The following is a 25,196-nucleotide window of genomic DNA, read 5'->3' as shown; positions in this document are numbered from 1 at the left end:
GGACCTGGAAATATTGATTGGCACATTTGAGATGATTGACCAGCTTTGTATTTCCTCCAAATCAGGAGAGATAGATGCAGCTGCAGCCTGCATGTCATTGGTGTGAAGACTTTCCAGACAAAGAGTGGAGACATCTGCACACTGTTATTATACAGGGGGTTTTTTTTGGGGGGGAGGGGTTTTGTAGATAGTCAAGGCTCGTGGAAGAGCTAGTACACTGAATGGATGAGGATGTTACAGGACAGAAGGAACAAAGGAACAGCAGAGAAAGAGAGAGAGAGAGAGAGAGAGAGAGAGAGAGAAAGAGAGAGAGAGAGAGAGAGAGAGAGAGAGAGAGAGAGAGAGAGAGAGAGAGAGAGAGAGAGAGAGAGAGACCAACAGCAGAGCCAAAGGGAAAGACAGAGGGAGGCTTGGACAAACAATGGGTGTGGGTCGACAAATGGGAGGCAGGAAAGATAATATGCAGTGGACAAGATGGACACAGACGGAAACTCTCAGGAAGGAAAAACTGGAAATTTGGAAGCAGGGCTTATGGTGGGGTTAATGATAGTAGAAAAGATCATGGTTTTGGATTAAGGATGATCTGAGATGGTGGGGAACAGCTGGGATCTGGGAAACCTGGAGGGAAGAATTAAATTGAAGAGAATGTGGAAGTTGGTTCCACAGGTGGGAAAAAGAGGAATGACTGATTTGAGCTGAGCAGTGATCCTGGATTTAGATAGTTTCACCAGAAGGGAGTTGATGGTGGACTATGTGCACCCTGTAGAAATCTAGGGGGGAGGAACAAAGCATGGAAAGGGCAGAGGGTGCAAGACCAGAAAGGAGATGGTGGAAGACAGAGAGACCACTGACCTATCTGTGATAATCCTATAGAGTGAGCTTCAGTGCGAGATACTACAATGACCTTGAAGGCCTCAATTTTAATTGCGTCAAGCTGAGCAAGGTGTGAGGCAGGGGAGCCAGCCCAAAGGGGAGAGCAGTACTCCATCAAGCTGCGGATGAAGACCTTGTCGGTGGAGAGGAGTTCAGGTGTGTCAAGGAAGGACTTTGTATGATGGATGATGCTTCGTCAGTGCCGAGCTTTGGAGGCCAATGGTTGAAAAAGAAGCTGAAAGGTCACCAATGTAAATCCAGAAAGAGGACTGGTCCAAAGACACTGCTTTGAAGTACACCAGTATCCAAGGAAAATGTTAAGACACAGAACACCATCTAGGGATATGCATTGTTTATGAGCATGAATAAATTCCGAATCGACAGTCAAGGAGGGAACTCTGATGCCAATTGGTGTGAAATGCTTGGGCTTAGTCCAGGGTGACTCTTTTGATCTATTGTCTGGAGTTCAGATTGTCCAATCATTGCTGAGTTATCAGGAGCATATCAAGGTGGAGTGGCCAATATGATGGAACCAAAGTTGTGATTCCATCTTAAATCATTGAAAAAGAGTTAGGCCTTGAGATCTAAAAACAGGTTTTGAGGACTAGTACTCTGGTGGGATCGGGACAAATTGCTACTTTCAGAGGGATTTGTGCAACCAAGCAGTGGCTGAGCATCCCGATGTGTCAACCCCGAAAGAACAAACTTTTCTGAACTCAATTCATCGTTCTTCCTGGAGGTCATGATTTTCTCGAGAGAAGAACCTCAAATATTACATGTTGGTCTCGAAGTCAATTTTTGAAATGAAAGTATTTTGTGGATCATATTTTGTGGTGATGGTGACATATATACATATATATATATATATATATATATATATATATATATATATATATATATATATATATATATATATATACATTTGAGAATGTTACCCATTGTGCCCTTTATATAATCTCAATATTTATTGATCTTTGACTCAAAATCATATCCCATGACATCTATTCCCATAATCCTCATAAATAATCAATGCAACAAAACAGTCGTAAAAATCAAAGGAAATGAACAGGCGATCTAAGATTCACGCCACTTGTGTTCTGCCAGAATCCCTTTGCTTGTTCCCTTCCCAAAGTATAAACTCAATGTCACCTCCATTCTTTCCACCTCTATATATTTTGCCTGTGGAACTGTCTTCCTGAGTCCGTTGTTGTGAACTCCCCCGACAGGATTTAAAGTCTGCTGCCTACTACCGCCTCATGGTCTCTCCCATTTCCACTACTAGCAATAATAATCCTTCCAGGAGCGAAATACGATGTCAGTGAATCGCTTGCACGATGGTGTGTTGTCCTTTCCCCACCCTCAATACCCCCTCGCTCCAGTAGGGGTCAGTGGTTGGACGACTTGCATGATGCCACGTGTACAGGGGGAAATTGTAAGTTATGTCTCCACCCTCATGGTGGGGGTGGGTTATTTTGTGCATGTGACCTGACCCTGAGTAACTTGACCACCCTGAGCATGTACGCAAAATTTGAGAGTAATTGGCGAAACACTTTTCGATTTGACAAGGTTCATACATCCAAACATACATACATACATACATACATACATACATACATACATACATACACCTCATGGAATGGGGGATCCATAGCTAGATTGCATTAAGAATAATGTGGTCCGTATGTCCACGGAGGTTACATTACTCTTGAAACAGGGGAAATATAATCGGAGTAGGTCGTATTGTAAAATGTTGCATTGCGGAGACATTGAGAGTTAACTTTAAGACAGCGTGTGCTAAGTTTGTGCATAACCTTCTGTAAATCAGGCGAGGCCGAGTGAGGTACTGCGACGCCGGGACACTTAACACCAAGGCTACACTCGAAAGAGCATTGCACTTTTGGAGCAACAATCATTGCAAACTGTTTTGCAGGAAGGCCAAGTCTGCTGTTAGCTCTGGAGCCCTGAAGGGGGAAGGACAGAAATAGCCCTGGAAGAAGGAGGAACGCTTTTGCTTCAGGCCATCCCACAAAGCGGGACAGCCCGGAATATGGCCACAACCACACGCAGCGGGTGGCCAATAACAGGGACTCACCATGCATGGAGGCGGTCCCACAGATCATGAGGATCATGGTCACACTTCACGTGGCAGTTGTGCTTTACATGCGGTGACATCAACTTCTTGCTCCCTCTTTGCTTCACCCTCCAAGAAAGAGACCTCTCTTTCTCAACCCACCTCTCTAATCGCTATTTCCACAGTTCCACTGCTCTCTGAGCCGCCCTTCATCCATGCAGTGCTGGTCCGCACAAACAAGCCATTGTGGTGGAGCCCCAACCAGATCGTGCCAGCTACAAGCGCTCACCTGTCCCCATTGTTCATCATGTATGAGTCTGGTAAACGGTGCCATGAGGAAGTTTGGCTATATTTATTTCCTATTGTACAAAAGTTCGGTTTTTCATGCCTCACCTCCCCCATTTGTTGTCCTTGTGCGCAACATCTATCTGGGAGTTGCGTGGTATTTCATTATCATAAACCTTTTTTATTATGAAACACTTTTCCGCCTTTTGCTTCCGACAAGTTGCGCCGCCAAGGTCGGCCTCAGATTGGAGCAATCCTTGGGATTTTGTAAATGGTAAACGGTAAATTGAACGCAGTGTGAATTTGGTAAGCTTGGTGGATCTTCAGGAGTAGCAAAAGCTCTTGGCATGACAGGTGACACAACTCAGACCCATCAAAGCGACATCCAGATGAACGGTACCAAGACCAGAACATGGTCTCGGTATCCTTCTCACGGGTCAGAATGGCTAAAATCCACCTTCCATAATGAGAAGATGAGAGTACATACATACATACACACATACATACAATTGACATCTTTTTGTGGCTATGATTGAGCTTTCCTACACCCACTGACACCCTGCTCTCACGCTTCTACAATTTCCTCTTTGTGATGTGGTGCATCAATTTGCTGTCATCCCACTCTTTTCCCTTTGCCCCCATCTCTATCAAGAACTTATTGAGTTCTCGGTCATTCTGCTTTTTAAAGAACCAAGATATCTGCACAAAATGCCAAAAATGAAATTTAATTAAATGTAATAAACTGGTAAGAAATAGTATTTTGCTGCAGAACAGGTTGTTCATTGTTGGGAAGAGACATAATGTCAAAGTTTAATCGACGCTGGAAAGACATTTCCAAAGTTGTATTCAGACAGACTGGGCAGTATAACAGAGGATAGGCCTATGTGCATAAAAAAAACACAGGATAAGCAGACAAACAAGGCAACTGTAGACAGAGGACAAAGGAAGCCTTAAGTAGACAGGAGAGAAGAATTAGTGAAAGTAGGAGACATCGTGGGTCGAAAACAGGAGGAAAACATGAGATGGTGGCACATCACGATTTTCAAGGAATGGAGGCAAGACTGTGACTGGACAGACTAAATGAGGCGGTTCCACACTTTGGAGAAGATAGGGATAGTAAATGAAGGTGAGTAATAAGCTTCGATTTGAGGGAAATGAACAACGTGTGGGTTGAGCAAACAGACAACAGCAAGCAAGTGAAACAAGAACAGATGAGAGGCAATAACATTCCACCAGGCCATCAGTTACTTGTGCACACACACACACACACACACACACACACACACACACACACACACACACACACACACACACACACACACACACACATACAATCAAAATAACAAAAAGACAAAGATATCCAAAAAGCATGAAAAAGGTGTATCCAGCCACAAAAGCCTTCATTAATAATAGTGAGTACAAACAACTGTTTGTATGTGTGTGGATGTAGATGGAGATAGAGAGATATAGAGATATAGAGATATAGAGATATAGAGATATAGAGATATAGAGATATAGAGATATAGAGATATAGAGATATAGAGATATAGAGATATAGAGATATAGAGATATAGAGATATAGAGATATAGAGATATAGAGATATAGAGATATAGAGATATAGAGATATAGAGATATAGAGATATAGAGATATAGAGATATAGAGATATAGAGATATATAGAGATATAGAGAGATATAGAGAGATATAGAGAGATATATAGAGATATATAGAGATATATAGAGATATATAGAGATATATAGAGATATAGAGATATAGAGATATAGAGATATAGAGAGATAGAGAGATATAGAGATAGAGAGATAGAGAGATAGAGAGATAGAGAGATAGAGAGATAGAGAGATAGATAGAGAGATAGAGAGATAGAGAGATAGAGAGATAGAGAGATAGAGAGATAGAGAGATAGAGAGATAGAGAGATAGAGAGATAGAGAGATATAGAGATATAGAGATATAGAGATAGAGAGATAGAGAGATAGAGATAGAGAGATAGAGAGATAGAGAGATAGAGAGATAGAGAGATAGAGAGATAGAGAGATAGAGATAGAGAGATAGAGAGATAGAGAGATAGAGAGATAGAGAGATAGAGAGATAGAGAGATATAGAGATATAGAGATATAGGGACATAGACATAGAGACATATAGACAATGAGACAGAGATAGAGAGATAGACATAGAGACACAGACATATATCGTACCTCCTGGCTGTAATGGTGAGCATGAGCCACGGATTGTCTCACACAGTAAAACCACATAATCTGCAAAGAACAACTGCCCATCTGCCACCCAGACGTTTGTTCCCGCCAATGCAAACCATTCAACAAGAAGGCATGTAGTGCGATAAACAGGTAAATCAAAATATGTACAGGAGAGCGTGACTAGCACTCGCCTAATCTCCAATGGACGTAAAGTCCTACACTTTACCATTTGTACGGTATACCATCCTGATGAGGGTAAATGAGCCCAAAATCCAGATAGGCAGCTCGGTTTGATGTTTAACTGATGTTGACCATGAAATCTTTATCTGTTTGACAGAGTTGCCGGTCCGAGGCCTCCGGATTGGAGGTGACGTTTTGGTGTAGGACGATGTGCAATGGAGATCAGGGGAGTGCTCGTCACACTCCACATGTTTTGATATATATATATATATACATATATACATATATATATATATATATATATATATACATATATATATACATATATATATATATATATACACATATATATATATATATATATACATATATATATATATATATATATACATATATATATATATATATATATATATATATATATATATATATATATATATATATAGTTGCAATTTTATAAACCGCATGCTGATATTGAAACACACACAGCACATAGACTCCTAAAATAGTTATTTCCATAATGAACGTAATGAACATCACCTTCCCTATTGGGGTAATTATGTAATTAAATGTGTTGGGTTGGGTAGTTCGCGCCACCTCTCAATCCGGTGGGATAATAGAGACATCAGCGCATGATGACGTGTGCCGTGACTGCCATCGTCCCATAGGAACATGCATGTTTTACTGCCATGGCATTCAACATGTGCGACTAACACCCACATTCGGGAATGGGTGCCAAATTCTCACTTTCCCCTTTATTGTTAAAAGCCCCACAAAGTCCTTGTTTGTCTGTTCGTCTGTATGGACGTCTACCCTGTAATGTAATTTATTGCCACCTACCCCTGCACTATATTTTGTTTCTCTAATCCCTGTTTATTCCCCTCCTCCTGAAGATGACAGTAAACAAACAAGGACCCGACCCAGCTTCCCTGAAATTATTGCCCTATTCCCTGGGTTTGTGCCATGGACATTATTGGATGTCTGGGTTTCATCCCAGGAGCAGGGAGGAAGAAGGGATTTCCCCCATGTTAACTGCAGAGCTCTGTTCTTGAAGACAGCCAGAAGTACAAATGACTGAATATCCAACTGGGCAGCAGAATGGGTGGGTCTGTGACCGAACCCTCCAATGGCTGGCATGGGGCCAGCTCGTGGTGTCTGCTGTGTGGATCATTGGCCCCGTCTGCCCCAAGGGCTATAGAGTTGTGCTCGGTGCCTGGTTCACACCTAAATACGAACAGCTGGTGCCTCTCTTTCATCACCCCCGAGCTACCTTGGTCCTGGTTGTCATGCTCTCTTGCCTCTTTTGCCTCAAGCTGTCTTGGTCCTGGTCATGGCACGCACTCAAACTCTTTCTGTTATCACCCCCAAGCTACCTTGGTCCTGGTTTCCGTGCTCACTTGCCTCAAGCTCTCTCGGTCCTGGTCCTGACACGCACTCAAACTCTCATCTTGTCGCCCTGGTCGGCGCACTCGTTACTTCCCTGGTCCGAGACATGAGATGTGTTGGTTTGTGCTCCCAACGGAGCTCGTGGACCCTCAGTGGTCGAGAGCAGTGTCGGGGCCATTTCGGAGAGTGGTTCCAAGCTGGAGGGGGTGACGGTGACATACATACCGGTAGGCCGAGGCCACCCTGCCCCTCCCAATTTGTCTCCCCGTGTGTGTGTGGTCTGATGGGTACCCTGTTTTGTTATCCAGTAGGTAGGGCTTACATTAAGTTAAGTCTGAAACTTGCGCATTTCCTTTCCTTTTTGTAAATACACATCTTGATTACTCTTTTCATTGCATTTCCCCTTTTTCTGCCCCGGTTGCCCTTTGACGTCATTAAAGCTCTTGAGTTCCCTTCCCTCCTTCCCGTACCCCTCATCGCTCATTGTAAATAAATTGTTCTTGATATATTTCCAATCTGCCCGTGGTTGTCCTTTCTTCCATTGGTCCAGCATTGTCCGTATGTAAAATGGCGGCAGGTAATAATTCCCCAACTAATTGGCTCTCATATCAGTCTGGCATTGTGCTAGCGGAAAGCTCGGCTGCATTAATCAAGATAACAACAGCACAATTTCCGAGGGCGTGATTACCCAGTAAGATCACATGTTCGTAGGTAAACAAATGTCGGACGGAGGACCGAGTCATATGGTCAAGGTATTGACATTCAATTAGCGACCCGCCATGACACAAAGAGAGGTAGGTGTAGGTGTGTGCGTGTGCATGTGTTGACCTCAATTCCTAGTGAGTCCAGGGAAACCCAGGGATAACCCCACCACACTTGTACCACTGTGACCCCTGGGTCCACAACAATATTGTTGTGGAAATGGCCCTAAGTATGCTATTAAATATAGGATTAGCCCAAACCCCCCATTAAATGCATGTTTAGCCAGGCTGTTCGGTAAATGGATGCTACATGTGTGTCAGGAGGTGTAGGATGCATGTTTATTGTTCGTACATTGGTGGTGTACCGAGAGCTTCTTCTTCTTCTTCCTTCCCCTCTCCGCACGAGGCCCCGCCCAGTCGGCTGAGAGGGAGTGGCCTAGAGAAGGAAGTGAAGCTGAGGGGAGGAGGGAGTGGGCTTCGAGGCGAGCGAACGAAGGAAAGGCAGGGTGGATCTGGGACGTGAGCGCCGTGGTGGCGCTGATCGGCTGTACACGGGACGGCTGTGTCCGTTTTCGTGAAGAACGAGCTGAAAGAAAAGCAGGGAATGGACTGCATGAGGTCTGTCTGCCATCTGCGATCGGCAGAAGCTGAGCCTGAGCCTGAGAAACCAGCTGAGACCCACCTGACCAGCTGAGTTGTAGTACGCTGGCTTTAATCGTTGTACTTTGCGGTTGTCCTCAAATTTTAACATGCTTGAAATTTTATGACGTATGCCGGCGTATGACTCACACGTTCCGCTACGCTGGCCATAAGTTGTAGGCACGTTACGCAATCGTTGACACACGTTACTTGTAAGGTACTCATAAGTCGAAACACGTCAAGGTAATGGTTAGCGTCAGTGTTCCAGACTCCCTGGTTTTTTTGGGGGTTTTTTTCTTCAGTATGACTGTGATGTTGACACTTCGATTTCGAGTGCGGTGATAATATGATATAATTAATCGGCTGCCGCTCAACGATTTAAATCATAACCACACTAGAAATCGAAGTGTCAACATCACCATCATACCAAAGACAGAAAAAAAAGAAAAAAAAAACAGGGAGTCTGGAACACTGAAGCAAACCATTACCTCGACGTTTTTCGACTTATGAGTAACGTACAGGTAACGTATGTCGATGTGTGTCGACGGTCACGTAGTGTGCCTACAACTTATGGCCAGCGTATGCGGAACGTGTGTCATACGTCGAGGACGTCGATTTGTACTCGGCATATGACGACATATGCCAGAAAACTACGACGTATGCCAGTGTGCTTCAGCATACTCTTAACGTATACAAAACTTACCCATTACATATTCGACGCGTGCCAGCGTTTTAGATAAATTTTTCATACGTCGGAATATGCTGGCTAAAACGTCAAGGTGTGACAGCGGCTTCACACTTCGATGTCCAGTGCAGTTATGATTTGAATCGTGGAGCCGCAGCCTATAAATAGCCTACGCCACGTGATCGTCGGGGATACGCTGCTGAGTGCTATGCATAAGTTAGACTATCGTTGGGCATAGGCTGTGAACGCCGACAACACGCTCAACATTCGTTGGTATAAGTTATCTTTATGTGATTAAAACATTCTGTGTACGTTACTAATATGTTATGCATATGTCCAACACGTTATTCTACGCCCAAAACTTAAAAAAAACATCTATAGTTCAGCGTACGCCAGCGTTTTATATACATTTTGAGACCTTGCCATACGCTGGCTAAAACGTCAAGGTGTGACAGCCCCTTAAGAACGGGTTATACATTAATTATAACATTGTTGTGAATGCTTTGCTCGTGTGGTGTTCCCCAATGTCCCCAATAAATCTGGCTGATTCATATGAAGTTGCCCCTTTGAATTAATTTGTGCCGCGTTGAGGAACGATCCGCTCGATTTGGAGATAAAAACGAAAATGGTTACAGATTGGTAGACTCTGCTCGGTCTCTGACAAATCCAGTCTGTAACCGGGGTATATTCCCCCAGCTGGCAAGGTACAGGTGTATTTTGGTATCGTGGTTCGAGACGCGTAACCCAAGAATTGTGCCGAACTAGCCGGCGTTATAACCCCAGAGATGGCGGTGGTGAAGGTGGCGCCGAATCTGTAACATTTGGCTGTCGAGAGTAGGGTGCGAAAACCCAAACTGGTTATGGACAGTGAATGACTCCATCGTCCAAATCCCACCACCGCTGAATCATCAACACTGGTGTCAGGAGTGGGATATTTGGACCTGTGGTGCATTTCGCACCTCGAACATTGGTTACGAGAGGTGCGAGAGAGAATTTTTTTTAAAAAAAAAACAGTCCAAATTTGCTTTGATTTTATTTTGAGCGGATCGGGTGAAGGACTTCGGGGTTACAAAGAAAAATGGAGTCGCAAAATAGCGGCGCGGCCCCACCTCAGCGCAACACGAAGCGGGTTGCTATTAATGGTGCAACGAATGGCATAACACAAGGGGGGGCTCCCAACCACCGGTTCAGGCCACGTGGTCACGGCATGCGCCATGGCAGGCGAGGAAGGACGACGACGCAAACATTGGCAAGCTTCAGATACAATTGGGGGATGCCTTGGAACAGGTGAGGCATTATGAGAATTATATAAAGGAGGTACAAATTGAATTGGACGAAGCACAACGACACGCAGACGAGCTGCAGAAAAATTATTTGTACAGGGGGGTTACAACAATTGGCCGATGAACAGGAATGAATTCGCTGGCTGAAAGAGGACTTAGACAACAGAGTCGATGAACTATGTGGAGAAAAGAATAAAGTAGTGTTGTTTACCCATCAGTTGGAATACGAGAAGAGCGATTTGAACAAAAGAATAGAGGAAGAGCAAACTAGTAACTCCCAGGATAGGGAGAACTTATAAAAAGAATGGAAAAAAAGCTAGAAAAGGAAAAATGTGAACACGATTTGGAATTGAAACAACTGAAGGAAGAGGTAAGATCAGGCAATCAGATAAGAGAAAGCCTAGAACAGAAGATAAAAAGAGGAGAGAAATATCTGGAGCAAAGGAAGGAAGAATTGTTGGAAAAGTCAAGACAGTTCAAGGAACTACAGGAAGAATTGTGGGAAAAGTCAGGACAGTTGAGGAAATCGGAGTGCAGGGGAAATGAACTAGCACGTCAACTAGAATAGAGCGAAGGATACGGTAAGAGAATAGACGAAAGGAGGGAGGAAGCATGTAAAAGAGATGAGGAGATGAGAGAGGAATTATGGGAAAAAGCAAAGAGGGAACAAGAAGAACATGAATTGGAAATTGACCAACTAAAGGAGAGAGCAAGGTTGGAGAATGCGGAGATGAGCAAGAAATTAGGGGAAAGAGCGTCTGAGTTACAGAAACACCGAAATAAAGAGAGGGAATTACAAAACGAGCTGAGGATGTTGAGAGAGGAAAGAAAGAGAACGGAGAATAAAATGTTGAGGAACCACACTGGGCAGATTGAACAATTAGAAGCCAAAGCAAGACTAAAGAATGAGATGCAAAAAGAGTCGTGAAAGAACAACGAATGAAGCAGGGAAAGGAAATCAACCAATTGCAAGAAACGACGAGATTGGAGAAGGAAGAACAAGAGAGACAGTGGGAGAGAAAACAAAAAGAAAACGAATTTGAAACTGACCAACTAAAGGAGAGAGCAAAATTTGAGTCCACGGAGATGGAAAAACTCCGGAAAGATAACGAACAACTAAAAAGGCTCAGAGAGGAAGAACGACTCAAATGGAAAAGAAAACGGAGCCAGGAAGTAGAACAGCACAATAATATGGGATGTGTGACATCACCACAGGGAGTAATGTTAGTGGTGCGGGACTTGATTGACATCACTCGCCCGATGAAACCACAATTAGAGCAAACCCTGGTGATTGAGACATTGAGGGAGCATGCGGGGTTGTTGACGAATGAAATACATTTTGAGCAGGTCCAGCGTGTGGAGCTGACAACCCCGGAGGAGTGCGGCGAATCAATGATGAGCAACCTGCTGGAGAGAAGTGACTGAAACGAAGCAGGTACGTGGGTACATGCATACATGGTGCGGACGATGAGCTTAAGGTAAAATTGAATTTTACGTTAATGAGGAGACTCTGTCCGATGGGGTGCACGTATGCGTGACCCCTGAAATGTGTGTGTGGAGTGCCTGTGAACGAATGCTGTCAGCCCACAGTCCAGACTACAGCACCGGTATGTGCTGCCGAGGCCGAAACGTGTGTGGGTACTCACCCGGCGGTCGAGAATGTAACCCTGGAGTGCGAGGCAGTTGGTCAGTACACAGGCAAGGTTGAAGGTGTGGAAGGTCAACACATAACCTTGGAATGTGCGCAGCCTGCTGTGTGTGGGAGTCCTGAGTGTGGAATGAGTGGTGACATAGGAAATAGGTTTGAGGTGCAAGGGGAAATAGAAATACCACCAGGACAGAACTTGAGACAGGGGAAGGAAACCATAATGGACAGCTCCGCATGGGTTCTCACAGAGTTGGAGGTGCTGGATCCAGGAGCAGGCTTTAGAAATTGGATTTTAATTTCTCTATCAGCCTCACAGGAACTTTGGGGTAGAGTACAGATGAGTAGCAAGTGGCACTGGCGTGTGTCACTTGGTCTTCAAACCTTTCTGAGCACACGAGGGGTTAAGCTAGCTGAGTGGGGTTTATCTGTCTTCAGGGAGTTATGGAGAAGAGGGGGAGGCCGTTCTACCGATTGGGGTTTACCTGACTTCCGCGAACCCTGGAGAAAAGGAGGGGGTGGACCACAACCCCAATTGAGACGTGACCCCTTTGAGCCGTGGCGGAAAGGCGGCGGGGTCATGTAATGGGTAATGAGGGATTCCTTCCCTCACTCCCCTTCCAATGAGCCAGAGAAGCAGGCCATATTGGGATGTAAGAAATTTTGATTGAAAATTGTACCGAAAGTGATTGCAAATTGAGAGATCACAGAAGGCATAAGAGTGGCACGAGTGGATTTGGGTGATTATTGGAAAAAAAAAGTGATGGAGACATAACAGGCAGAGCGTTAAACACACCTGAAACAAGTTGATGACAAAGAGTGGCTTGTTTGAGGAAGGATTGAAATGCCTGGTTGGAACCATGCAGAGGTTCCATGGGACTGGTGAAGAGATTTTGATGTTTCGTTTAAATTGTTGGAAATAAACGATTCGGGCAGTATGGAGGAGGCCAGCGGACGACGGACGTAGAGACAAATTGATTGGGGTTTGATGAAAAAGTGTACCAGTTAAATTTGATGACCAAGTCGGATCCGAGGGACTGGTGTGTTTTTGTTTTCACTTAAAAGTGAAAGGTGTTGGATGGTGTTGTGGGCTGGGTGGTGTATTGAGATAATTTTTCATGGTGTCTTGCCTGTACAACAAGAATGGCATTCACAGAGCACATAGTCTCGCCTCGCACGTTCATTCTGAACAAAAATACCATCGTTAACGGAACACGCTACTATTATGGCCCACTAATATTATAGCCCTAATACCCATATTATACATGCATCCTATTATGTCACATAGTTTCTTGACATGGGTCATGAACTTCATAAATTTCATTCTTCACTCACATCGGGTCAAACATCAGATATATGAAGTTTCAGATTTTTGCAGAAGGATTTAACTTCAATCAATTATGGCTGGAACACCTCTTAGCCGGCGACATTATCGTTATCACCATTTATACCCAATGGGGGTGTTGATGACATATGGCAAGTTTCAATTTTTTTCGTTGAATGGTTTCAGAGAAAATGTCTAATTTTTTTCCTTTAATCCAACATGTTTGCCATACCATGTAACCTATGATGTCAGAGTTAGCAATGCAATATTCTGCATGGGGAGTCCCTCCTCTGTTTAAAGTTTCACAACAATCGGCCAAGCGGTGGCAGAGAACACCGTTTTTTGGTGAAGGATTTCAATTCAACCAAAATATGGCTGGAATACCACTTCACCGATGACATCATCGTTATCACCCTATTCACCCGCTGGGGAGTTGATGACATATGCCAAGTTTCATTGTTGTTGAGCGGTTTTGGAGAAAATTATGTCCAATTTTTTTCTTTCAATCCAATATACCTGCCATACCATGTGACTGATGATATCAGAGTTAGCAAAAAATATTCTCCATGGGAGGATATGTTTACAGTTTCGCATCGATCGGACAAGCAGTTACAGAGAAAATCATTTTTAAAGCGAAAATATACAGATACAGACATAGACCGACAGACAGACAGACAGACACACTGCAACAGTCTCACATCCCCTTCGGGGTGAGATTAATTATCCTGGATTGCCGTACAAATCACACATCAGGAAGTGTTGCATAGAAAATCTGAGCATTCGTGTGAATCAGAACCCGGGTGAAAGGCAAACATTTCCTTCCATTGGGAGTCTTTAGGGATGGCAGGATGGCCGGGACGAGATGCATGCACAATCGTCTTTGAACTGTCTTGCCTTGGTTTGAATCCCGACCCAGCTATAAACTGCCATCCTGGTGTTTCACTGTGGAGGGTGATTCATCAATGTGTGCCCCATCCCTCGGATGGACATGAAACAAACATCCCGTTCACCGGTATTAGATGGTGGTCGTTAAAGATCCGATGGTGTCCTTCGGGAAGAGTAGGCAAGCTATCTCCAGCACCTTGGCCAAATTTCAAATTCCTGCCCTGTCTTCCTGAGTTGGAGTGGTGACCAGACCAGGATTGTCGCCAATAGTAACTGCTTCAGAAGCAACAACACGATGTACAGAGTACGGTACATGATGATAATGATGATGATGGGAGTGTTTGCATGTCCGGAAAAAAAAAGAAGATAATCAGTTATAAACTTAGAATGGTAAAAAGGATTAACTTAACCAGAGTTCCAGCATAGTTTGAATTCTTCCAGTGCTGTGAAAAGTGCTGCATTTGCTTCCAGTGCTGTGAAAAAGTGAGTCACACCTTTGGCCTACGTGTGTTAAGCACTATGGTTGTTTGCTGCATTTAAGTCGTCAAAATATATATATATATATATATATATATATATATATATATATATATATATATATACACACATATACAAAATATATATATATATACATATATATATATATATATATATAAAATATATACAAATATCCGAAATATATACATATATACATAAATATATGTGTATATATATAAATATATACAATATACATATATATATATATATATATATATACATATATAAAATATACATATATATATAAAATGTATATACATATATACAATATATATATATATATAAAATATATATAAATATATAGATAAAATATATGTTAAAATATGTTAAAAAAATATACATGTATATATAAAATATATATATATATATATATATATATATATATATATATATATATATACATACATACATACACACACACACACACACACTCGTGTATTATTTAAAGAAAATCGTGATATGAGATCATCATACAATTTGTATTCTGCAGCTGGGTGTGGTGGTTTAAACATCTGGTCTCTTCGACAACGATTTCACTGTACAGTATTATTAAACCAAGCCAGTTGGAAAATGAACAACTCAACATCTCTGAAGCAAGACTTCATTGCTTTGTGACTATTCTCAAATTCAAAAGTTAACCAAAATAACTTGCTGAACTTTCACTCCATTAACCTGCAAGTGAATTGACTCACAACTACTCGCAAATTGGTTCTCTCGTGGATCAACACGTCGGAATCTGCAGATGTGGAGAGTGGCCATCACAATCTGAGAGTTTGATGATACTTCAAGCACAATGCCAGAACAGCGATCAGAATTGCAGAACACAGTCACTGTTTCCATCCTGACATGCACAGACATATGACAAAGCTATGCTGTAAAATATTAAACATTGTGCACGAGAATCGCAGCAATGATGACAGAAAAAGGGCTCCTTATCATTATTAAAACCGATTAGAAAGCATGCCGTGGAACATCAGTACATGATGCATCGAGAGTAAAGCTTTCATGGACACCAAATCATAACTCCAACTTTTTACAGCAGAGAGGATGTGGAGTGAGTATTTTAGCAGGAGCTCATTGAGGTGAAATATTGTACTCGGAATCCACATTTGTAACCATTTTTGTTGCAAGCACACAAAGATAGTGTTGGCACAACAGTGGTGAAGAACCACAACAATCACTTTAACAGCAAGAAAAAGAGCATTCATAGATTGCAGACCCTTGCCAGGACTTACTTTGTGTGGCGTTTGTGGCGTTTTGTGTGGTGTACTTTGTATGGTGTTTGTGGACTGGTGTGTTACGTAATCATTAAGAGACATAACTAGAACTGCTACTTTGTAACTGCTGGCAGTGATGACTGGGTACCAAGACGTCCCGCTTTGATTGGACACCTGACCCTGACGACCCATGACGTTTTAAAAAAATTATTATTCATTTGAATTTAGAATTGGATTAAAATAAATTCAATTCAAATCAAATGGAAGACCAAATAGGTGCAGCACTACATCGGAGTAATCCGAAGGAACCCGAACAAGGAAAAAGCAAAGATGAAGTCATCAGGAAGAACCTGGATAAGATTCACATTTCAGCTGGTACTGCTTTACCCTCACACCCATCCAGGTACAGCCAAGTGAGCCTTATTTTAAAAAATAAAAATTAAAAGAAATTAAAAAACAAAAATAACCCAGATCAAAAAAATTAAATAATTCTGGCTGCCAGATCATGCGTCTGATCAAATTGAAATTTAAAACATGTATTCCCCATCACTACTAGACCAATATTGTGAAGATGAACGCCGATTGATTACACAGTTGCCAAGGTGAACAATATTTCACAACCTCGTGTGCTCAGAAATTTTTTGATATTAAACAATATTTAATATTTTTCTTAAATCCAATATGGCTGCCAAACCATGTGACCTATCAATTATTCCTGAACAAACTTGGACACCAATGGCTTGGAGAACATTCTTGTGAAGTTTCCCCTCGATCTGTCTAGCCGTTCTGGAGAAGAATAATTTTTTTTATAGGTTTTAGGGTAAATCCAATATGGTTGTCAAACCATGTGACCTATGATGTCAGATGTGTAAAGATTTGCTTCCTCGTGGGATAGACGGTCAGATGTATAAAGTTTCGCCTCGATCTGTTAAGCCACTTCAGAGAAGACGGTTTTTAAAGGTTTAAAAAAAGAACAAAACAATATGGCTGCTGAATCATGCGACCGATGACGCCAACAATTTTTTTTTTGTGTGGACCATTTTATCCTGAGATGACCCTCATACATTTTCATACTGATCACATGTAGTGTTCTACATATGCAATTATGACATCATAACAAAGGCACCTATGACGTCCAAAAAAAATCACACATTCCCCATGAGACTTGTCTTGTGCTAAGTTTCAATTTTTCCCGTGGTGCGGTTTCAGAGATAAAGAGGTTCAAAGTTTTTGCATTTTTCCAACATGGCTGCCACACCACGTGATATATGACATCATAATTATCATTGAAACATTCTACATGAGTCGTCGTACCTATGGTGAAAATTTTATCTAAATCCGACAAGTGGTTGCAGAGTAAAACCCTAAAGTTCAATGCAGACAAACAAACAAACAAACAAGAAAAAGACGTCATTCAGAGCACGGTACTTGCAAAATACACCCCCCTCTCCAAAGGTTGCCATGGATACATCAAATTGTCCATTTGATTAACATTAAAATTGACAAACTTAATCAAAGCTCAGGTCAATCAGATGAAAATTGATTTTTTCAGACTGAAATCGATGAGTTGACCTTTGACCTTTTGACCTCAAAATAGTTGGTTTCCCAATTCAGTGATGCATTATGCAAATCTTGTTCAAATTTCAAGTCAATCGGATGAAAAATGACGATTTTAGACATTTGACCTCAAGATGACCTTTGGCCTCAAAATCAGCTGAGACTACCTCTACAACTTGGTAAAGTTTCAAGACGATTGATTTGGAATTGTGACCTGTAGGCGACTGACAAACAGACAAGCAGACAGACAGACAGTAACAAAATCAACTGATCAATATGTCTGAAAAATCTTTGTTTTGCAAGTAACAAACAAACAGACAAATGGACCCAATTACAATACCCTCTCCTCCGGCAAGGGTAACTAGAAGGGCACTCGGTATGGCGCATACCTCCGCCATGCAATGCCTGATCCTCTCGAACATACCGAGCCCAATACATTTTTGAGATCTCGTGCTATATATCGTTTTTGGCCCGATCTCTCAATGGTGACGAATCACTGATAAAATTCCAGCAGCCGGATCCGGATCTTCACCAAAATCGAATCAGGACGTCCTTGTCACACACACCCAACCAGCCCACAAAATTTCATCTGAATCTGTCCACAACTTTTTTTGAGATATCCTGCACAAAAACAGACAAACAAATAGACAGACCAGAGAGGAGGTGAAAACATAACCTCCTTCCACCTTTGGTGGGGGAGGTAAAAAGGTGATTTTACTGCTTTTCCAGGTTTTTAATTCGCAAACCGGTGAACAGAGAACATTTGAAACCTCTCAATGGAGGAGAGATACAAGTCGTCATCATCTTCATGCGTGTTCCTGCTGAAAGCAAGAAAGCTGAAATTGCGCCGGAAGTTCACCTTTCAGCATGACAAGGACCCGAAGCACACAGCCAAAGCCACACTGGAGTGGCTAAGGAACAAAAATATAAATGTCCTTGAGTGGCCCAGTCAGAGCCCTGACCTAAATCCAATCGAAATTCTGTGGCATGATGAACATTGCTGTCCATCAACGCTCCCCACGCAACTTGACCGAGCTTGAACAGTTTTGGACAAAGAATGGGGGAATTATTGCTCAAAGAAGGTGTACAAAGATGGTAGAGACCTATCCCAACAGACTAACAGCTCTAATTGTGTCGAAGGTGCTTCCACCAAGTGTTAAACCCAGGGGCGTGGACACTTATCCGACCAAGATATTCTAGTTTTGTGTTTTTAATTAATTTTCTGAAATTTGTAGAATTTGTTTTTTCACTTGGATGTTGTTGGTTACGATGTGTAAATAATGGTGGAAAAAGTCTGATATTTAATGAAATTTCAATTCCAGGCTATAGGGCTTTCACAAGATCTTGGCTATTCGTTGTTCACCTTGGCGTCTTGGTTTTCTATAGGTTTTCTATTATCATCGCTTTTCCAAAAACATGAACTCTTGGCTTTTTTCATTGGCTCACCTTGGCATTTATGAAAATGAGGAGTGGTCACACTGAGCTCCACGTCTTCACCTCTGGCACAAAGACACCATGACCCAGGTCGAAAAACCAGTTAAAACCAGTACACATTTTCAACTGGTCTCTATTGGTTCTAATTGGTCATTAACTGGTCTCTATTGGTTTCAACTGGTACCAGTTAAATTCAGTCAGAATTCCAATTTCCCAGTTGAAAAAACCAGTAGCTCATATTTGTACCAGTTAAAGTCTTACTGGTTCCAGTTGATACCAGTTGCAATGTACTGGTCCCAGTTGATACCAGTTGCAATGTACTGGTCTCCCAGTTGATACCAGTTGCAATGTACTGGTCCCAGTTGATACCAGTTACAATGTACTGGTCCCAGTTGATACCAGTTAGTTAAATACAATTGTATTTCAACTGGTAATATATCACTCTATTCCAATTTCCATATTAAAACCAGTAAGAAACCAACTGGTTTTCAACTGGTACCAGTTGACCAGTAAGCTACTGGTCTTTACTGGTTTTTTGACCTGGGGAAACAAGAACATTAGACTTGTATTCACATTTCAAACTCACAAAGGGCTTACGAGGGCCAAGACAATCAATCCTTCCAGTGACACAACCGGCCATGAAATTATGCAAATGATGAGATGTGAAACCTACTATAACAAAAGGTTGGAGAATTAGATCCTTTCTCAAGAGCGTTTCACTGAACATGGGATAAACTCGTGATATGAGCAGGAATTTGCTTACCAAAGGAGAGAATGTTTTCTTCATCTCGAACAGCTTGGTTTGAACAACGGTTTGAACTCTAGCTGAGCCGGCTGAATCCTACTAAATGCTCAAAATAGGGACAATACCCTCGGAGTACTCACCTGGTGGAATAATGATACTGTGGAGGAAGTCAGCATGGCATGGTTGTTGTTGTTGTTGTTTTTTTGATACCGAGGAGGAACCCCGATTTTTTTTTTTGTTTTTGTTTTAATGGCGTGAACCAAACTTTGGTACATCACGGGTGATGAAGGTTGCGGTCAACTTTCATCTAAATCGTGTGTGTCGTTTCAGAGAAGAGATTGCAAGTGTTTATGGACGGACGGCCAGAAGCGAAAAACGCGGTTAAGCAATCGGTCACTTGCGTGCGTATGTGCGTGTCTCCATTTTAAGAGTGTACATCAAAAGCCAATGAACCTTTACCACATGTTGCATGGCCATTTGATATCGCGCATATTGAGTGAACATCGAAAATTTTCAAAGTATAACTTGTACACAGTTAACTCAGAAATGTAGACACAGATACAATTACAAATTTGTCGCCAGAATTGTTGGCTCGCACCCAGGGCTGCTGAGAACTAAATTGGGCCCCGGTTAGTCCTTCTCAAGTCCTTCTCAAGACTGCGTGGGGTGAGTATTCTGAATACCATTTAGTTCATGTGTAGGATCGCCAAAGCATTATGGAACACTTCCAAATTGTCCATTTGTTCAGCATCATGGAACATTTCCCGACTGTACAACGAACAGGTCATCCGTGGGACACCAAACATGAAACCTCAGATCAGATGGAGAAGAATAAAAAGAACGTTTCGATCATTGCCCGGAGAGAGCAAATCCGAGACTTCTGGAGATTTGTTGGCACCGAGGGAGGCCTTGGTTACTGGGACCCTAGAGTTTGCATATTCACACCGGCGTCTGTGTTTGGCTGCAAGACGCGGAGGACGCACGCGCTTTGACAAAAAGCCATTTGTCTTCGGCCAGCTGGGACTCGGCATGGGGATCAGCTGAAGCTTACGTTAGCCGCTCTTGCTGCACCGGCTTGCCCGTGGCTGGCAGTGTCAAGCACTAACGTTCGAGAGAGCACAAAACAGATGGAGAACATCAACAGAATTTGTATGATAAACATCAAGAAGGGTTCACAATGAAAACCCATCAACCATCGAGTAAGTTGCCAATTCAAAGACACGCGCAGGTTTATCTCTCATGGACAAGCACAATCTCATTTACCAGCGGCCAGCATCATATCATCTCACATAACAGCACAACGTATTCAGTATGTCAAGTTTATCGACTTCGTTTCACTGTGGGAGGGAAAGAGAAAGTGCGACAGGTGCAGCAGGTACATCACCAGGTGCGGCAAGCACGTCAGTCATGTACATATTCTTTCTGTAAGCAAGATAAATCATTTGAAGGGCTGGCAGGATAGCCGGTAGAGATGTGCACACTCGCCTCCAAGCTGTCAAGCGTCGGTTTGAATCACCACCCAGGCATAAACTATGGCTCCGGTGCCAGGGCGAGCCAAAAACGCCTGGTGCCGCCCCTTGGATGGAGGGGAAACTAAGTGTCCCCCCCTGCGAGCATTAGTTTACGGAAACATTAGAAACATTAAAAAAGAAATCAAAGTAAATGCAAACAAGTTGGTTATATATTTATTAATCACAGTCTTCTCTCCCCCCCCCCCCCTTAAGGGGGTTAAATTAAAATGTCATGGTTAGGGAATTGATGCGATGACATGATGGAGGGGCTGGCAAATTGCCAACTTGAAGTCTTGGAGGGAAGAGTAGGACTGAACAGCCTCAACAAGAGTTCCACTAATGGGAGAAAAGAGTAAATCAAAAGAGTGTGGATGAGCAGTTAGCCTGGATTTTGGAAGTTTAACCAGGAGGGGGTTACAACAACATTGTTGCATGCATCCTGGAGTTGCTGCGGAAGGCTGGAGGACAGAGACAGAGAGAGACAGAGAGACAGAGAGACAGAGAGACAGAGAGACAGAGAGACAGAGAGACAGAGAGACAGAGAGACAGAGAGACAGAGAGACAGAGAGAGAGAGAGAGAGAGAGAGAGAGAGAGAGAGAGAGAGAGAGAGAGCAAGGGGAGTGATGTTGCAGAATACACGGTGGAAACCAAGATGGCAGAGAGAAGCACAACGTTGCTGTGGGGTAGCACCATTGGCTGAGGGCGCGGTTGTGTGCCGCTGATGCAGTGCCCTCTGCTGGTTAGGGCAGGAATTTGCAACGTGTTTATGGTGCCGGCAATAGCTCGCCTACTCTTCATGGAGGACGCTTTATGAAGGTTCTTTAATGTCCGCCAACGAATGACGCCTGCTTAACGTCCATCCGAGGGACGGCACACCCGTTGATGAATCGTCCTGGCAGTGAAACACCAGGATGACAGTTTATGGATGGGTTGGGATTCAAGCCCAGGCTCCATGGCTTTGAGGTGAGTGTGCGTACTCTCGGGCCTGGGCCATCCTGTCAGCCCATTAAATTGCACCGATGTAGGTAGGTATCCGAATGTCTTTGTCCGTCCACGTGAATTACATCCACACTCCTCTCAAAGTCGTAAATCAATGTGAAAAACATAAAAAGACTGCTGAAAGTTCGAGTATCCATCCATCCATACTCTGTGCAGAGCGTTGGTGCCGCCTAAGCAGTCTCCTTGGCTATTGGACACAATCCTGGACGGGTCACCACTCCGACACAGGATACAAGCAAGCTGGTCCTCATTTTGCTGACCTCGGAAGGATGACAGGCAGAGTCAACCCCACCTGGTATTAATTCAACAGCCGAGTTAGATTTGAACTCAGGATCCTCGGATCCCAAGCCCACCACCCGAACCATTAAGCCAACACCAGGCAGGTATGATTGTCTTTTTGTTTTGTCTTTTTGTACAGTTTTGTGCATTTTAACAACCTGTTCGCTTCGTCGGTGAAAAATGTTAAATTATTTGATGGTGTGTGTGTGTGTGTGTGTGTGTGTGTGTGTGTGTGTGTGTGTGTGTGTGTGTGTGTGTGTGTGTGTGTGTGTGTGTGTGTGTGCTTAACTGTCCCTTTTACATCATTGAGTTTTTTTTAGTCTTTCATGATGTCGAGGCAAATTTTCTTTCGTATAAATAAATGATACGGTGCGATTTTCTGGAAATTGCCGCTTTAAAGTATCGGAACGTATTTCGCCGCTCAATCCGCCTCCATTTCACTTTTAATTTTTTTGCATTCGTGACCATTTTCATCACAGTGAATCAAAGTCTGGGGAGGTCGCTCCTCCATCGAAGGGTGCCACTGAGTCGCCGACCCTCAAACCACAGTACAAGCAGATGGGACGAGCTGGAAGATGGGACGGCGGCTATTTTGTACCCACAACGTCAAAGGGCGACGAGTTGTGCGACTTCCAAGCTCCAACAATTTTTTTTAATCACATTCCTCATTATGTTCGCAAAAGCGTGTCAGAAACCACAGATGCCTTCTTCCGCTGCTACATAAAACAACAAACCATTGGAGTTTGAAGCCAGACCACGCCAAACAACACGTTCCTCACCATTCATGACACGGATCTGCATCTCAACGCGCATCTGTTCAATGTTCAAAGGATGATATAAGAATTACAAACAGGATAATTATTAACACTTCAAATTCATTCGTTTTCGACATTTATGCGCAGCACAAGCCAAACGTGTGATAGGAAAGAGTGGCAATGCCAAAAAAAAAATTAAATATTTCGTTGACTGCATCACTACGTGCTGACTATGAGATCAAAGATCAAAAGGTGAAAGAACGTTGAAACGGTTTCGCTGTGCCTCACAATGCAACGCTTGTTAGAATGCGACCCAAAACGGTCGCACGTACGACATGATGCTTATTATTCCAGTTCATGATGTCATAGCATCAGTAATCTATTCGGCAACGTGCTCGTGTCCAAAGGGTTAGCACAAAGAACGTTCATTTCTCGGCTCAAAGCACAACGATTCTGCAACGATTACAAAGGTAGCAAACCGTGGCTTTGCTACAAAACAAAACAAATTAGAATAAAAATTACCTCCGCCACCCAGGGTGGATGGAGGTTCTGTTTTCACCACCGTATGTCTGGATGTGAGCAAGATATCTCAAAAAGTTATTGACGGATTCGGACGAAACTTGGTGGACAAGTTGGGTGCGCAACAAGGATAAGTTAATTCAATTTTAGTGAAGATTCAGGTCTGGATCCAAATACTACAATTTTTTTATTTTATTTTGTAAGTGATTCTTCACCATTGAGAGATAGCACAAAAACACAATCCATCCATCCATCAGGACCATATTCTGTGCAGAGCGTTGGGGCTGCCTGAGCAGTCTCCTTGGCTATTAGACACAATCCTGGATGGGTCGCCACTCCGACACAGTTGCCGACCTCAGAATGATGACAGGCAGATTCAACCCCACCTGGTATTAATTCAACAGCCAAGTGGGATTTGAACTCAGGATCCTCAGATCCCAAGCCCACCACCCTTACCATTAAGCCGACACCAAGCATAAACGATATCTATATCATGATATCTCAAAACGTTTTGAACAGATGATTACAAAACTTGGTCGATGAGTTAGGTAGATGACCAGAACAAGCCGATTAGATTTTGGCTCAGGTCTGGATCCAGATACAGCCCATCAGTGCAACACAAAATGGAAACTGTTCAACCTGGCCCTCTACCGAGTACCATTCTAGTTTTTAGCTCAACTCGAACGTAGTTCAGGGGAGGTATAAGCATCGCTCGGTGTCCGTCAATCAGTCAGTCAAGCTGTTTTTAAACACTCGGATCTTCTTGTGCGAAACTACACACACGATTTCGATGAAACTTGACCATAACATTCATCACCCGTGATGTACCAAAGTTTGTTCATGGCATTAAAAAAAAAAAAATCAGGGGTTTGCCCCCCCAAAATAGGTACTTTCTTCTCGGTTATATATATTGTGGGTCATCAATGCCTACCAGTGGTTCCCTGGTTCTAGCAGGTGAACCCAGGGGGAAGTTCCCCTATTATTATTATTATTATTATTATTATTATTATTATTATTATTCATCATCATCATCAAAAGCCTGGGCAGCTCATTTCATCTTCACATTGCCATCAAACACACGACATCGAGAATGTCGACTCGTGTTCAATCAAAGTCAGATAAAATACAACAAAACAAAACAAGAAAAACTGCAGTAATCTTTACAAATCAATCATTCATGGAAACGCTTGCATAACTGCTGTAAGTTACTTCAATGAAACAACCCCCATGGTTGAGAGCAAAAATTGCAAACAATGCTTCGGACCAATAATACGTTGAAAGATCCAATTTGTTGTTGTTGCTGTTGTTGTTGTTATTGTTGTTGAGAAAGCTCAATGTTTTCAGGAAAAATGCTGAACCAACATTCTCAGTCATAAAACAGCAATATGTCCTAACAGGTGGAGCTGGAATGCAAGGTTGAGATATTTTGTTTGAAAACAAGACTGATTATTGCATCGGAGTACCTTCCAA

At 42.7% G+C, this 25,196-nt stretch overlaps 1 protein-coding gene across 9 annotated transcripts in view; it reads right to left on the bottom strand.

Annotated features, from left to right (window-relative positions):
* Positions 1–25,196, bottom strand: part of CLIP1 (CAP-Gly domain containing linker protein 1) — a 128,710-nt gene that overhangs the window by 80,670 nt on the left and 22,844 nt on the right. Inside the window, exon 1 of one of the 9 annotated variants that reach the window (XM_085859718.1) lies at positions 18,930–18,975. The exons of 7 other annotated variants lie outside the window; for them this stretch is intronic. The gene's annotated coding sequence lies outside the window, so the exon portion shown is untranslated. Of the gene's footprint in view, positions 1–15,401; positions 15,420–18,929; positions 18,976–25,196 lie in introns of those variants that run through there. One more of the 9 variants, XM_085859719.1, reaches the window with a different exon arrangement.

The sequence above is a fragment of the Eptatretus burgeri genome, chromosome 16 (genome assembly GCF_056783735.1).
Source record: "Eptatretus burgeri isolate ZD-2024b chromosome 16, Ebu_testis_v1, whole genome shotgun sequence".
Lineage (NCBI taxonomy): Eukaryota > Metazoa > Chordata > Myxini > Myxiniformes > Myxinidae > Eptatretus > Eptatretus burgeri.
The sequence above is the reverse complement of the archived record's forward strand: the minus strand, read 5'-3'. Positions and strand labels throughout refer to the sequence as shown.